Source organism: Oncorhynchus masou, chromosome 9, assembly GCF_036934945.1.
Source record: "Oncorhynchus masou masou isolate Uvic2021 chromosome 9, UVic_Omas_1.1, whole genome shotgun sequence".
Taxonomy (NCBI): domain Eukaryota; kingdom Metazoa; phylum Chordata; class Actinopteri; order Salmoniformes; family Salmonidae; genus Oncorhynchus; species Oncorhynchus masou.
In genome coordinates this window covers 49,123,025-49,136,083 of record NC_088220.1, presented here as the reverse complement: position 1 = coordinate 49,136,083, position 13,059 = coordinate 49,123,025, and the positions used below count along the sequence as shown (strand labels likewise).

The 13,059-nt window shown below is 47.2% G+C and overlaps 1 pseudogene; it reads right to left on the bottom strand.

The window, feature by feature from the left end:
• The window catches only part of LOC135546104 (rho GTPase-activating protein 35-like), a 62,946-nt pseudogene that overhangs the window by 32,327 nt on the left and 17,560 nt on the right, over window positions 1-13,059 (bottom strand).

The window sequence follows — 13,059 nt, the reverse complement described above, 5'->3', positions numbered from 1 at the left end:
GCAGTCAGGGGAGTCGCCATCTTAGTCCCCAGTAAGCAGTTTTGTTTTATTTGTTTTGGTGGCTTCAATTAAGTTCCCCCTATACTGGTTCCGCCAACCAAATTCACTCTAGATTTGTGATGTTACGGAGCATCGTTCAGGACATACAGTATACAACTAAACACGTGTATAGTTTATGGGGTAGAGAGACATCACTACTGTGTGTGAAAACATAAAATCTCCCCATACTGACACCCATGGTAATTATCACCCACACACAGCCAGACAGGGTGGTTTGTGTCTCTCTCCCCCAGCCAGTCTAATCATATACACTGCCTTCGCTCCCACTTAGGTGGCACTTTACCTGTCAGCCTCTCTGTGTGAATGAGAGGTATGGCAGGCAGATAAGATGGACGGTGTTGGGTCAAATGTTTCACCGCAGAGTCTGAGGGAGGGAGGGGAGGCTGACGCCCATGTATGAGTCCTATATTCACTGTATTCCCGCTTCATCAGCAGGAAGGTAAAGAGAGAGAATCGGGGAATGAGGGAGGGAAGGAGAATGTGGGGGAGGAGGAGAAAATAAACCCAGGGCATGTCCCACTAGTCTCTGGGCATGTTTTGGTGCCACACAGTTGGATCACTCGGCTGCCAATCGCTCTCTATTCACTTAATGAACAGCCCACCTCGAAACAGAGCATTTCATAAAGCCATTGGGTCTACTCTGCACAGATCTACTTGTTTTTAAAAACAAGCCACACTATGGGACTGCCGCTAGGGCTGTGGAAGTAACAGGTTTGTAATTTGTAATGAGTGAGTGGGTTAGAGCCAGGGCTGCTTTAATCCAGGATAAAACAAAACTGCTGTACAGAGAGACAGTGTGGAGGGGGAGTGAGGGCGGTATAATAATTCTCTCTCTTTTTACTGTAGTTAATGACCTCATTCAGTGACCAGTGAAAGAAATGTCAAACTAAGCCGGCAAAAATGTACCTTCGGTTTTACCGGCGTTCGTGTCAAATTATAATGACCCGTGTCAGCGCGGATTCCAAGTTTGAGAATTTTGTCCATTTGGGGAATAATGGACAGCATACACATAATCACTGACAAACACACACACACACACACGCATATGAAGGGAAACATTACACACATACACAACTAGCCATAGCCTGAGCGTACACTGTGCTCCCGATTCATTAAAACAGTTTCTCCTGAGCTGGGTGACTTCAATAGCTGGAGTTTCTCTGCTTCCACCCATGATTGGGCTGGTTTGGAGGACCACTGCGAAGCAGGAGAAAAGTAGGCCCACAGAGCGAGAGAAGGCAAGGCTGATTTAAAGAGCCTGGAAGGAAACCCAGACCCTCTATAGCAAGTCAGACTCCAATGAGATGGGCTCCAGTGAGCAGGACAACACAGAAAACCTGCGCATAGCTCATGCAATCACACAGGTGAGGAAATACACACGCCAATAAACACTGAACAGTGCATTAGGAACACTGTTGCTAGGTAACTTTGATAAAAAGGTGATAGGTGAAGACAAAACCCTATTAAAACAGATGAAAATCATCAAGTAGTCTATAATAGATTGATCGAGATTGTATATGAAGTCAGCCATAGGGTGAAATCTAAATGAGTACTCTATATACAGTATGTGACCGGTATAAATAATAAAAACGGAAAGTGTGAAACCTGATGTGATGTTGATGAACAATACACACAGACACAAAAACAGACACTGGAGCACATACCTTGGTGTTTCTGCGCAGGCTTCTGAGGATGTTCCTCCTCTTGGGGTCCTCGCCCTCCTCGTTAATGGAGTTGTCCCCTTTGTGCGCCCCGCTCAGCTCCTCTGGTGCTTTGGGCGGCCCCAGCTCGTCGTCACTGCCGATGGAGAAGCTAGTGCGGAAGCTGCTGAACTTGCCCAGGCGTTTCGAGCGGTCGCGGTACAGCCGAGGCTTCACCCCCAGAGCAGACATCTTCCGCCTCCGCTCCAGGGAGCTGCTGTCAGCCTCGCTATCCGAGCCATTGCCCCCGCCGTTAGAATGCTTGTTGGCGTTGCGGATGGTGATGATCTTGCCCTGAGTGCTGTCGTGGGGCACAGAGTAGATGCTCTCCTCCTCTGTGGGCCGCTGTTTGGTCACGGCATCCACGGGCTCGGCGTAGTCCGAGGGGTCGTAGCCACCGTCGCTGCCCGGCGCCCAGGTGACAGCAGGGGGTAAGGAGCGGCGGTTGGTCCCTTGCTGGTCCATGTAGGGCCCCAGGTTGACTTTCCGTATGGTGGGCTTGGGTCGCACCTGGGGGGGGACCTTGTTGTTGAGCTTGCTCTCGAAGGTGCTGATCTCGGAGATGACTGAGAAGGCGTCGCTGGACTCCAGGTCGGGGAGCTTGAAGCCCCCCAGGTGGGAGGTGAGGGTAACGTCAGGGTAGGGAGGCGAGGGCTCCACGTCCTCTTCAGAGTCTAGCAGGGTGTTGATGGGGCTGGGGGAATTGCAGCGGGCCGGGCTCATGCTCTCAGTGGTGCAGGCCTCTGCTACATTATCGTACATGTGTGTGGCCTCCACTATGGTGCGTTTCTCCACAACCTCCTTCAGGAAGGGCTGGAAGAGGTCTATCCTGTGCAGGCCTCCCACCACCCCTCCAGGCCCACACACTACTGTGTTAAACCTGGCCTCGATCTCCCGGGCCAGCTCCTCCCCCTGGCTCACCTGCTCCCTGGCCGCCTCAGAGTCCGACAGCTCAGCCTGGCTCTCCCCCACCGCAAGCAACTGCACGGGAATGATGTCCTGCACCTCACACAGGAACGCACACAGGGTCTCCATGGACGCCTTGCGCCTGGCAGAATACACGGCAATGTAGCCGTGCACCAGCCGACTTTTCCTTAGGGCAAATGAGGAGTGGAAGGAGAGCAGGGAGAGGTCAATGGTGTGCCTCTGGGCCCCCACCGTGAGCTCTAGGAGCACGGACGTGCCACTGCTCAGGCTGGAGGCCGGCCGACAGTGCTGGGGCAGCAGGAGAGGCGAGAGGAGCTGCTCCACGTCATAATCATCGCCACACATCAAGCACATGACTATCCGCAGGTCTGTCTCTGGGATGGGCTGGGAGTGAGAGTCTCTGAAGGAGGGGGGTAAAGGAGGGGAGCTGCTGCCTATGCTCCCAGGGGGCCTACGGCATTCCAACAGACCTTTTAACACCTGGTTGATCTGCTTTTCGTTCACATTGCGTCCATAGCCCACCCCAGGGGAGGCGGGGTCTAGGTAACCACACTGTAGCTTCCCAGCCACCTGCTGCCCCTGGAGGATAAGTGTGTGGGCCGTTTCCCCCCCAATGTCCCTGATGGACCCTACTCCCCGTTTGGTGACTAGGAGCAGGTTCATGGGCAGCTGAAATAGACTGTTTTCCCTTCGGCCTAGCGTGGACTCTCTGAGCTTCTCAATGCTCTCCACAATGTAAGATAGTGACTCCTTAGAGTTGTAGAGACACAGGACGCCATGGGGGGTGAAGGTAGGCGTGTGGAAGGAATTGACCGGCAGACGCACGTTACCCTCTATGGGCCGGAGGGACAACTCATACATTTTCCCATCCAGCACGTACCGGTCATCATTGGTGCACAAAGCCCTGATCTCATTGGCCAGTTCTCTCCCCAGGCCATCTTTACCCAGAATGACCAGGTTTATGCGATCTGCGTTCCCGTCGCCCGGTTTATGGCTATCGAAGAAGGAGTATCGAGTGGGGAACTTGGAGGCTAGAACCTGTTCAATCTTACAGTCCACACAGTGTGGGCTATTTGGGCAGGTCTCCTTGGTGGGGTGGTAGACAAAGTGGATATGCTTGAGAACCAAAGCGTCCCTCTCTGCCTGCAACTTCTGCAGGGCCTTGAACCTTTGCTCCTCCCCTAACACCTCCTGGATGGCCCCCATCTTCTCCTTACTGGGCTTGGCGTCTACCTCCAGCTCATAGAAGAGCTCTGAGTACTCCAGCAGCAGCTCCTGGAAGTCCTCCTTGGCTCGGTCAATGATCTCCTTCTGGTGCCTGTTGTAGATGTCTAGGTACTCTGGTTCCTCGAGCCACTGATAGAAGTCTTCATTCATGATGAAGCTGCGTGCCTCCTCCCAGGGTTTGCCTGCTGTGATGAAGGGAGAGGCACTGAGCTTCTCCTTGAACTCCCACCTCATCTCCGCCCGTTTGCGCTCATTTTTCAGGTGCTCCAGGTGGCTCTCGTAAATCGTCTCGGCCACCGGGGTCTCCAGGAGATCCTGGGGAATCCTCTCATCCTCCATGTTGTCTATGTGTGGCGTGGTCTCCCAGGGGGTGTCATCCAACACAACGAACCAATGGGAGAAGTCTTGCTTGGTCTCCAGAACCTTCTGGACCCCAGACCAGCTCAGGTGGTCAATCTCATCCAGCTCAGGGACTAGGGAACCCAGTGCCTGAGGCAGGGTGCTGAGATAGACCCTCCGCCTTCGCTCAATGTGTTCTTGTTTGAGCCTGTGGACGTGCTGCTGGAAGAGCTTCTTGGCTTTAGCAGTGCCCTCCAGGAAGACATACTCCTTGTACTCTGAGGAAGTCTGCATGCGCCGGTTTATGTTGGGCCACGTCTCATTGTGGTTCTTCACGATGCGGCTGACCAGCCACTCATAGCGGTCTTTAGCCGAGGCAATCTGCTGGCTCTGCTGCTTCAGGGCCTCAAAGTAGGGGATGATCTTGGGTTTGCCCCGGCCCTTGTCTATCAGCTGCACCAGGGTGAGGAAGGCCAGGTCTACGTTGACGTTGGAGCGTGCTGACGTCTCCACCACCTGGAGGTTCTTCTTGGCCAAGGCAAAGGTGTGAGAGTCCTTGATGTAGCGCTCCACCCCCTCGTCGCACTTGGTGAGCACCAGAACCACTGGCTTCTTGTTCTTGGCTAGCTGGTTGTAGAGATTAGTGATGAACTTCATCTGGTCGTCAAAGTTGCGGTTCATGCCCCTGCTGACGTCCACACAGAGGAGGAAGCCATCCACCATTAGCTTCCCCTCTGGCATCTGCTTCTGCTCAAAGTCCTGCTCCAGCCCTAGCTGGTCCGTGCAGAAATACATCAACTTCTCTGCAGAGGCCAGCTTGTTGGAGGCAGCCCTCTTGATGTAGGGCTGGAGGGCTGTGGAACGGTGTGGCTGGAACGTCTGGTCATCAATGAACTCTGTCTGCTCCACCACATGCATCCTGCACTCCGGCCCCTCCTCCAGCACCCGCCCCGTTTCCCCCCAGAACAGGAAGTGGTCATTATTCACCACACGTCCCCCGAAGTCGCTGGTGCTTAGCACGGAGGTGTGGTCCAGGTAAAAGTCATCTGCGCTGGGACGGACGAAGCGGTTGCACAGGCAGGACTTGCCCACACCACACTGCCCCTTCTCCTTCTCTGTGCCGGACAGGCCCACCACGACCAGGTTGTAGGTGGGCGCCTTTGCATCTTGCTTTTTTGCCATCATCATCGAACGCAGACACTCATCCTGCCATGCCCACAAGCTCTAGGGAGGAGGCTGCCGGGCGGTCTTTCCATGCAAAGATTCTTACTGGCCTTGGGTCTGACCCTACAAGAGAAGGAGAAAGAGGGAACAAATATATAAATAATTAAGACTGTGGGAAAGATTCAAGTCATTATTTGGAGGGTGTTCCATGTCTCATTTAAATTCCCACATTGTTGCTGTGTGATGTTAATGTATAATCTGTGACCCCATTTCACCACTGGAAGTTTCCTGAAGAGATTGGGGTCAGAAAGCAGTTGGAATGCTACACCTTACTTAAGACAACTGCAGTACAGTCACTATTAACTGACACATTCTTTCACATTTAACCTCTTTTTGACATTCTACTACCCAGCATCCTTAAAGTATTTTCCTTATGGCTTGTTTGAAAAACGTACAGAGCAGAACCTTATGTAATGATACATAATTCTCTCACAATCTAACAGTGCTGGCTAAGCCAGCAGCAGTTCTAAAAGACGTGATTATATAGTTCTCGCAAACACACAAATCCACATACATACACAGAGAGAGAGACCCTAATTGGGCAACTAGGGAAGACCAACTGCCTTTTTAAAGGCTGCATTGAATGTTGGCTGCTTTCATATATAAAAAAAATGTGTTTTCTTCTGGTCCTGAAAAAAATAAAAATAAAAGACTCCGCGGACAGACTGTAATCGCTAATTATGATCTCAAATTGCACGTCTCGTCACATTTGCCGAGATGTAATAGCGGTTCAATTTGGTATCCTGCCGTCTGGAGATATCACTTGCAGATGTTTCTTTCCATGCCCCGCACAATGTTCTCAGAGCAAAAAAAGTTCACAGCCACACAACATATCCTATTGGCAGAACACAGGCCTACAAATCATAACTAGAGCTACAATGGGTAGAACTGAATGAGGGAGATCACATTCATGCCGTTTCCATAGGCAGGCCCTTTCTAAGCAGTCAGGCTCGCATAGACAAAGACCCAAAGCACTAGACAGCTGTGTACAGTAAAAAGACCCCACACCCAGTTTACGGTAATTCATCCATGTATTTAGTAAACACATTAAAACCACTGTTAATGATGAATGAATGGGGCTTTAGAGGGAGGGTTTGGAGAATACGAAATACCCACTGAATTGATTTAGTCAGAGTCAGTATGAAGAGAGAACTATCTGCAGAGAAAGAGAAGAGTTCAAAGTCCATCTCTCCCTCACACACAGAGAGACAGAGAGAGATGAATCCAAACACTGTAGATAATATATATACACACACGCACCACGACCACAGGTAGGACGGTTGTAGGTTTAATAGCAGAAAGGGGACAATAATATAAGGGATTCAAAAGTTACTGTGCAAAGCTAGTTCCATCTACCCCGACTCTGTTCACTGTAACATTACAGCAGGGCACACCTACTACAGTAGGTGCATCACCAAGTGGCAGCACAAAAGAGATCCATGTCAAAAGGAATGTCTTGTGTTTTGATATTTGCAGAGTAAAACATGCATCCCAAAAAAAGGGTGGGGGGGGTGGGGGGGTGGGCTGGCTGGGAGATCCAGTACACACAGTCTGTGTAACGAAAGGAGTCTGTGCCTGGGCTACAGGTCGATAGCGGGCTGGTTGGTGATAAGACCTGGGCACCCATGGTTAATTCATTGCTCTACATCCCGCTGCAGGGCTCTGGACTGGCCAGCAGTGATTAGCCGGAGCTCAATGAGCCCTTCACATAGAGAAGAGCGCAGGAGAACACTTTTTTTCTTCTTTTTTTTTTACATTTTAGTCATTTTGAAGACTCTTATCCAGAGCGACTTACAGTAGTAGTGCTTTCATCTTAAAGCTGGAATCCTTAAAATGGTGAAACGGCCACGTCCGTTTACATCCTTGCACGCGAGATTGCAGTGCGTATTGTGCTCTGTGTTTTTCGGGAAATGCAGCACAACAATCCTCAGCTCGGCAACAGAAACAATAACAGTGGTGGTGGTGGTGGGGGGGGGATTCCCCTACTGTGGATTACATATTTAAGACAGCTTGGTGAGACAACCACATATCACAGTCGTAGTAACTTCTTTATTGGGGAGAAATGTATTTAACAGCAAAGACAGTGCTCGTTGGAAAAGACAAGTGAATTTAATTGTGTTTATATATTTTGGGGGGGAAGATGGGCAGGGACTCTGCTGTCCTAGCGTCAGGGGAAGTTTGGGGTGTAGGGTTTGAGCATAGCCTGAAGGTAGAGGGGCAGTTCCGCTTGCTGCTCCGTAGGTCAAGCAGCCAGTGGAGTGTACTTCCTCAAATGCAGGGCTGGGCATTGCCTCAGTCTCCTTGGTCCACTTAAAAGGCACTGCATGGTCATTCCAATGTCTACATTGGCTGTGCAGTATTTACGGTGATACGGCCTCTGCAGAAGTCATGGAATTCATACTTCCTGCACTTCGTGGAGCCGCACAAAGCTGTTGTGAAGAAAAAGTTGTCAAGGAAGTGAGTTTGGGTTTTACAGGTCAATGTGGAGCAATGAGGAGTCCTCCACAGCGTTTCAAAATTTGGGGAGGTGCACAGCGATGCGATACGGAGCTCAATTTGGCTTCTGCATGCCTCCGGAGGCTACACAATTGCGCCATACAGAGCCTCCGACCACATTTTCAGGTCAAGCATAATTTGGCATTTAGCCATGCCCACAGCAGGGCCGTGCTCAATTGATAGAATGTTCGACAATACTGACAGGGCATAGAAATTGAGAGCATAGACAAATGCATTCCATGTGGAATAAAGAGCCACAACCATTCTATATTTGATCCGACCTCCAGTACAATGCTATTATCATCGTCAGCGGGGTTAACTGGACCTTTACCGCAACACGGACCAGCTCCAGTCCAGACTGCCGAGAGTACCCGTCTCAATTAGTTCCATTTTAAACCGCTTTGAGCTGAGCCTAATGATAGGCTTAAAGGACAACAATGCTCCCCTGCCTGTCTATTTACCCCTTGAACTGGTTCAGATCAGAGGCATCAGAACCCATTAGATAGACAACCGTCATTCCATTAGATGTACAGTATTCATCAGTCCCTCATGTTATGTTACCACTGGTAATAGTATACTTCACACGGATGACAATTTCTGGGCTGACCTGTTCCACTGTGTGTGGTAAACAGGTGGCCATGGAACACCATCATGCAAATCTTGGCATGTAGAATAATTAAAAGGTAGACTATGGTAAATATAAACAGGGATCTGAAAATGGTTCGCGGGAGTTGCTATTGGTATGTTTTATAGTAGGGCAATTCCACGATAATGGAATTGCGCTGAAACTCAAGATTTTTCACTTAAAATGTATGCCATACAAAAAACATTGAATTAACCACACAACTGTATGCACAAAGACTACTTAACAATTGACACTTAACATTTCACAAAAACACATTTACTGAAAGAGCTGTGTAGATGCAAAGTTTGGTAACAGAATGGCAAAAATCTCACTCAGTTTGTGTGTCCACGTTTTCCAAAAATTAAATATCGGCTTCGAATGAAAGATGTCTGCAGGAAGAATGAGATGTCAGCTATGACATGACACTTTGACTTTGAAAAAATAGATTTTGGTTATTGAACTACAGTAAGTGAAGTGGATTTAAACCCGGTAACGGAATTGCGTTAATGAAATTTCATCACGGGTCCCTGATCTGTAAAATCACAGAAAGGCCTAATTATGGATATGAATGTCATTCTCTTCAGGTGATGTATCCTACACAAGAAAGATACAAATATGCTATATCTTCCTTTTGATATTTGGGTTATATTCTACACACTGGCTATTATTTGAAATGAGCTCCGCCCCAAAACAAGACCAAATTTGGTTGGTCCGAACCGGACTAAATCAAATCATAGATTTCGAGCATCAAAGTACAGCTCAAAGTACAGTACAGGGCTTTAAATTAATCTTTTTAGCCACTCGTCCTTCAGAAAAGTAGGAGAGATTGACTATTTTTTTTACTAAAAAAGTGGCTTGTCCCCCTCTCCCCCAAAAAACAGGTCTGTGACACCATGGACCAAAAAGGTGACAATTGTGTTGTTATCTTCATTACTATCACTGGTATTGAAATGGAAGGCTGCTGCTCTATGATCCCACGTTTAATATATCCTGAGCAAGGCACTTAACCCCCCTCAAAGTAAAATACTGCACTGATAAGTCTACTGTAGAAAACGCATGTGGTCCGTCAACCCTCCATCTGGAAAGCTACTGGTTGGGCAGGGCTTCTTTTTTGTTGAAAACTCTGCTCAAACACACCAGTCAGCTTATCGAGATTCTGTTGAGCGGCTGATTAAAAAAAAAAAAAAAAATTACAACGTTGTGTGTTCGAGCAGGACTGGAGCAAAAGCCTGCACACCCAGTAGCTCTCCTGGAATATCTTGGAGGATGGTTGGCCACCCTGCTACATTACAATTACAACCAAATACTTGTTATGTCTTTATAAAATATTTCCCCCGTTCAATGAACCAGGAATAAAATGGCTAAGGTGAGTGAGGTAGCTAACTAAGATGTTTGTCTATTTGTAAGGTGAAAATATTCAGTGTTTAGGGGAGATCTTGACAGCATAGGTTACATTGTCAATTAGGCTATTCCAATACTTACATAGAAAGTATTGAATAAAGGAGAATCCTAGCCAATTTTGAGCACTTGACTTATTTATACAAGCGGAGTATTACAACATTGTTTTAATCTCCAGCACTCATTAACTGCGCGTTGGCCATTTGCGGTTATACACTTGTGCCAGTGGAATAATACATGCTAAAAGTCTAAATAGTTAGCGAGATAGCCAATTCAAAACATAGTGTAGTTTGGCTAGTGTAGTTTGGCTAGTTATGTACAGTAGTTAGTCTGTTGTATATCATTTTACCTGTTGTGCATCTCACTCACCATTACTTTCTCATTGCTGACCAAAAATTAGCTGTAATTGGGCAAATAACTAATCTAGCAATAATTAATAAACAAATGTTTAAAACGTGGCTATGCTCGCTTTGATCTCAAAAACACACCTCGCGACTGCATGATTGAAAGACCACTCATGCCTGTCAAAGCAGGCCTACAATAATTATACTCCAATGCACTCTGCAGAGATTGGGTGGACAGTGAGCAAAACATCGCATCCGGAGGAGTAGCCCAATTGTTTGAGTCATTTTTTTTTACTTGTCCAATCGGACAATTTAAATCTAGAAACTGCTTGTCCAACTATTTTAACATTGTAATTATTTATTTTAATTTAAAAAAAAAAGTTTTTTGTCCAATTGGACAAGCATTAATGTTGAGCCCTGCAGCACAGCGATGTTCAGTAAAGTAGAGTATAGTTCAGTACAAATAATGTGCTCTAAATACAACTGTCGATATTAGTTGGCAGGGGTCTTCAACATTGTGTTTTGATGCATTTTTGTTACCTTTTAATACTTAAGCCGAAAAGACGCCATCGACGGAGTCAAAATGTGCGCATGAGAGTAGAGCATCAATTCACATAGCATACACTACGCAGTCTAACTTAATTGTCACTAGAATCAATCATAAACAGTTGTATTTGTTATGTTCACTATGTAGCCCTTGTGAATTATTGTTGCGTGTTCCTTTTGTCTCATCTTACATGTCCTACAGGAGCCGCCGTACCTGCCTCCTGTTATGTTGGCTCAAGAATGTGAGGCGAGTTGAGGCTAATAAACCCTAGCAGTTTATATAGTAATTTAGTCTCGTTCCTTCAACATACAGTATTCTCTCTTGAACGGAGTTCCTCGCGTCTCCCAGCTATAGCCTGCCTAGGCTATATGCCTGTGCTCGAAATCAACCAAGGTAGGCATAAAGTTATTGTTTTCAAATATGCATTATTGGCACTAGCAGCTAAACGTATCAACGCTAAATAAAACACTTAACTATACGTGTCACAATTCCAGATGTAAAAAAATGAACAAACTTTCTATTTTCTGGCAAATTATCCGCTGACTTTACCAGCATTGCTTCGCGGAGACGTGAGGACAAACAGACTTGCTTTCTAATTTGAAGCGCGTCACGTCAACCAGCATGTGAACGCTCGTTCACGTGCATAAAAATAAATTAAAGGTTTGTGCTTTATTCCGCTAGATATTTTTTAAGACCCCTTTTCCATCTGTTTGAACAGAAATCAAAGCCTTTACTTATTCCTAAATTTTGGGATGGAAAATGGTTGAAAAATATTTACATTTCTTAAAGATGGACTCTTAGCTTTCATTTGACATGCTCCTATAAAGAAAACGCCACATTGGTGCTCATTGATCCTTTTACGTGGAAATGACCAGTAGCAACATGCTGGAGTGCCATGGAAAAGGCTACATGAACAAATAACCACGACATCTGCAGTGACCACACAGATTAGCAATGACCCACATGAGCTAACCATGTAAACACACACAATTTTATTTGTCACATACACGTGTTTAGCAGATGTTAATGTGGGTGTAGTGAAATAGCTCCAACAGTGTAGTAATATCTAACAAAGCACACAATCTAAAGTAAAGGAATTAAGAATATATAGCAGCAGCAGAATTGGATACAGCATATACATCCGAGACGAGTAATGCAAAATATGTAAACATTATTAAAATGACTAGTGTTTCAAGTTATGTATATTAGGGCAGCAGCCTCTAAAGTGCTAGTGAAGGCTATTTAACAGTCTGATGGCCTTGAGATCAATGTTTTACAGTCTCTCAGTCCCAGCTTTGATGCACCTGTACTGACCTCGCCTTCTGGATGATAGCGGGGTGATCAGGCAGTGGCTCGGGTGGTTGTTGTCCTTGATCTTTTCTGGCCTTCCTGTGTCATGGAGGGCAGGTAGTTTGCCCCCCGTGACGTGTGGGGCAGACCGCACCACCTTCTGGAGAGCCCTGTGGTTGCGCCATACCAGGCCTAACAGTTTGAGGGTTTAAGGGGCCAAGCCAAATTCCTTCAGCCTTCTGAGGTTGAAGAGGCGATGTTGCACATTCTTCACCACACTGTCTGTGTGGACCATTTCAGTTTGTCAGTGATGTGCACACCGAAGAACTTGAAGCTTTCCCCCTTTCTCTACTGTGGTCCGGTCGATGTGGATAAGGGCGTGCTCCCTCTGCTGTTTCCTGAAGTCCACAATTAGCACTTTTGTTTTGTTGACGTTGGGTGAGAGGTTATTTTCCTGGCACCACACTCCCAGGGCCCTCACCTCCTCCCTGTAGGCTGTCTCGTCATTGTTGGTAAATCAGGCCTACTACTGTTGTGTCGTCTGCAAACTTGATGATTGAGTTGGAGGCCTGCATGGCCATGCAGTCATGGGTGAACAAGGAGTATAGCAAGGGGCTGAGAACGCATCCTTGTGGGTCCCAAGTGTTGAGGATCAGCGAAGTGGAGGGGTTGTTTCCTACCTTCACCACCTGGGGGCGGCCTGTCAGGAACTAGCAGCATTCCATCTCAACTGTTGTGAGACCGTTAACAACAGAGATCAAGGAAAATAGGCCCTGACGCGTTAGCGTGCTAAATGACAAAATAACTACCATTGCCATAAACAATTCATAAAACGGTTCCTGGTTAAACAGCAACTATGAAATACATCAAACTACTGCCTTG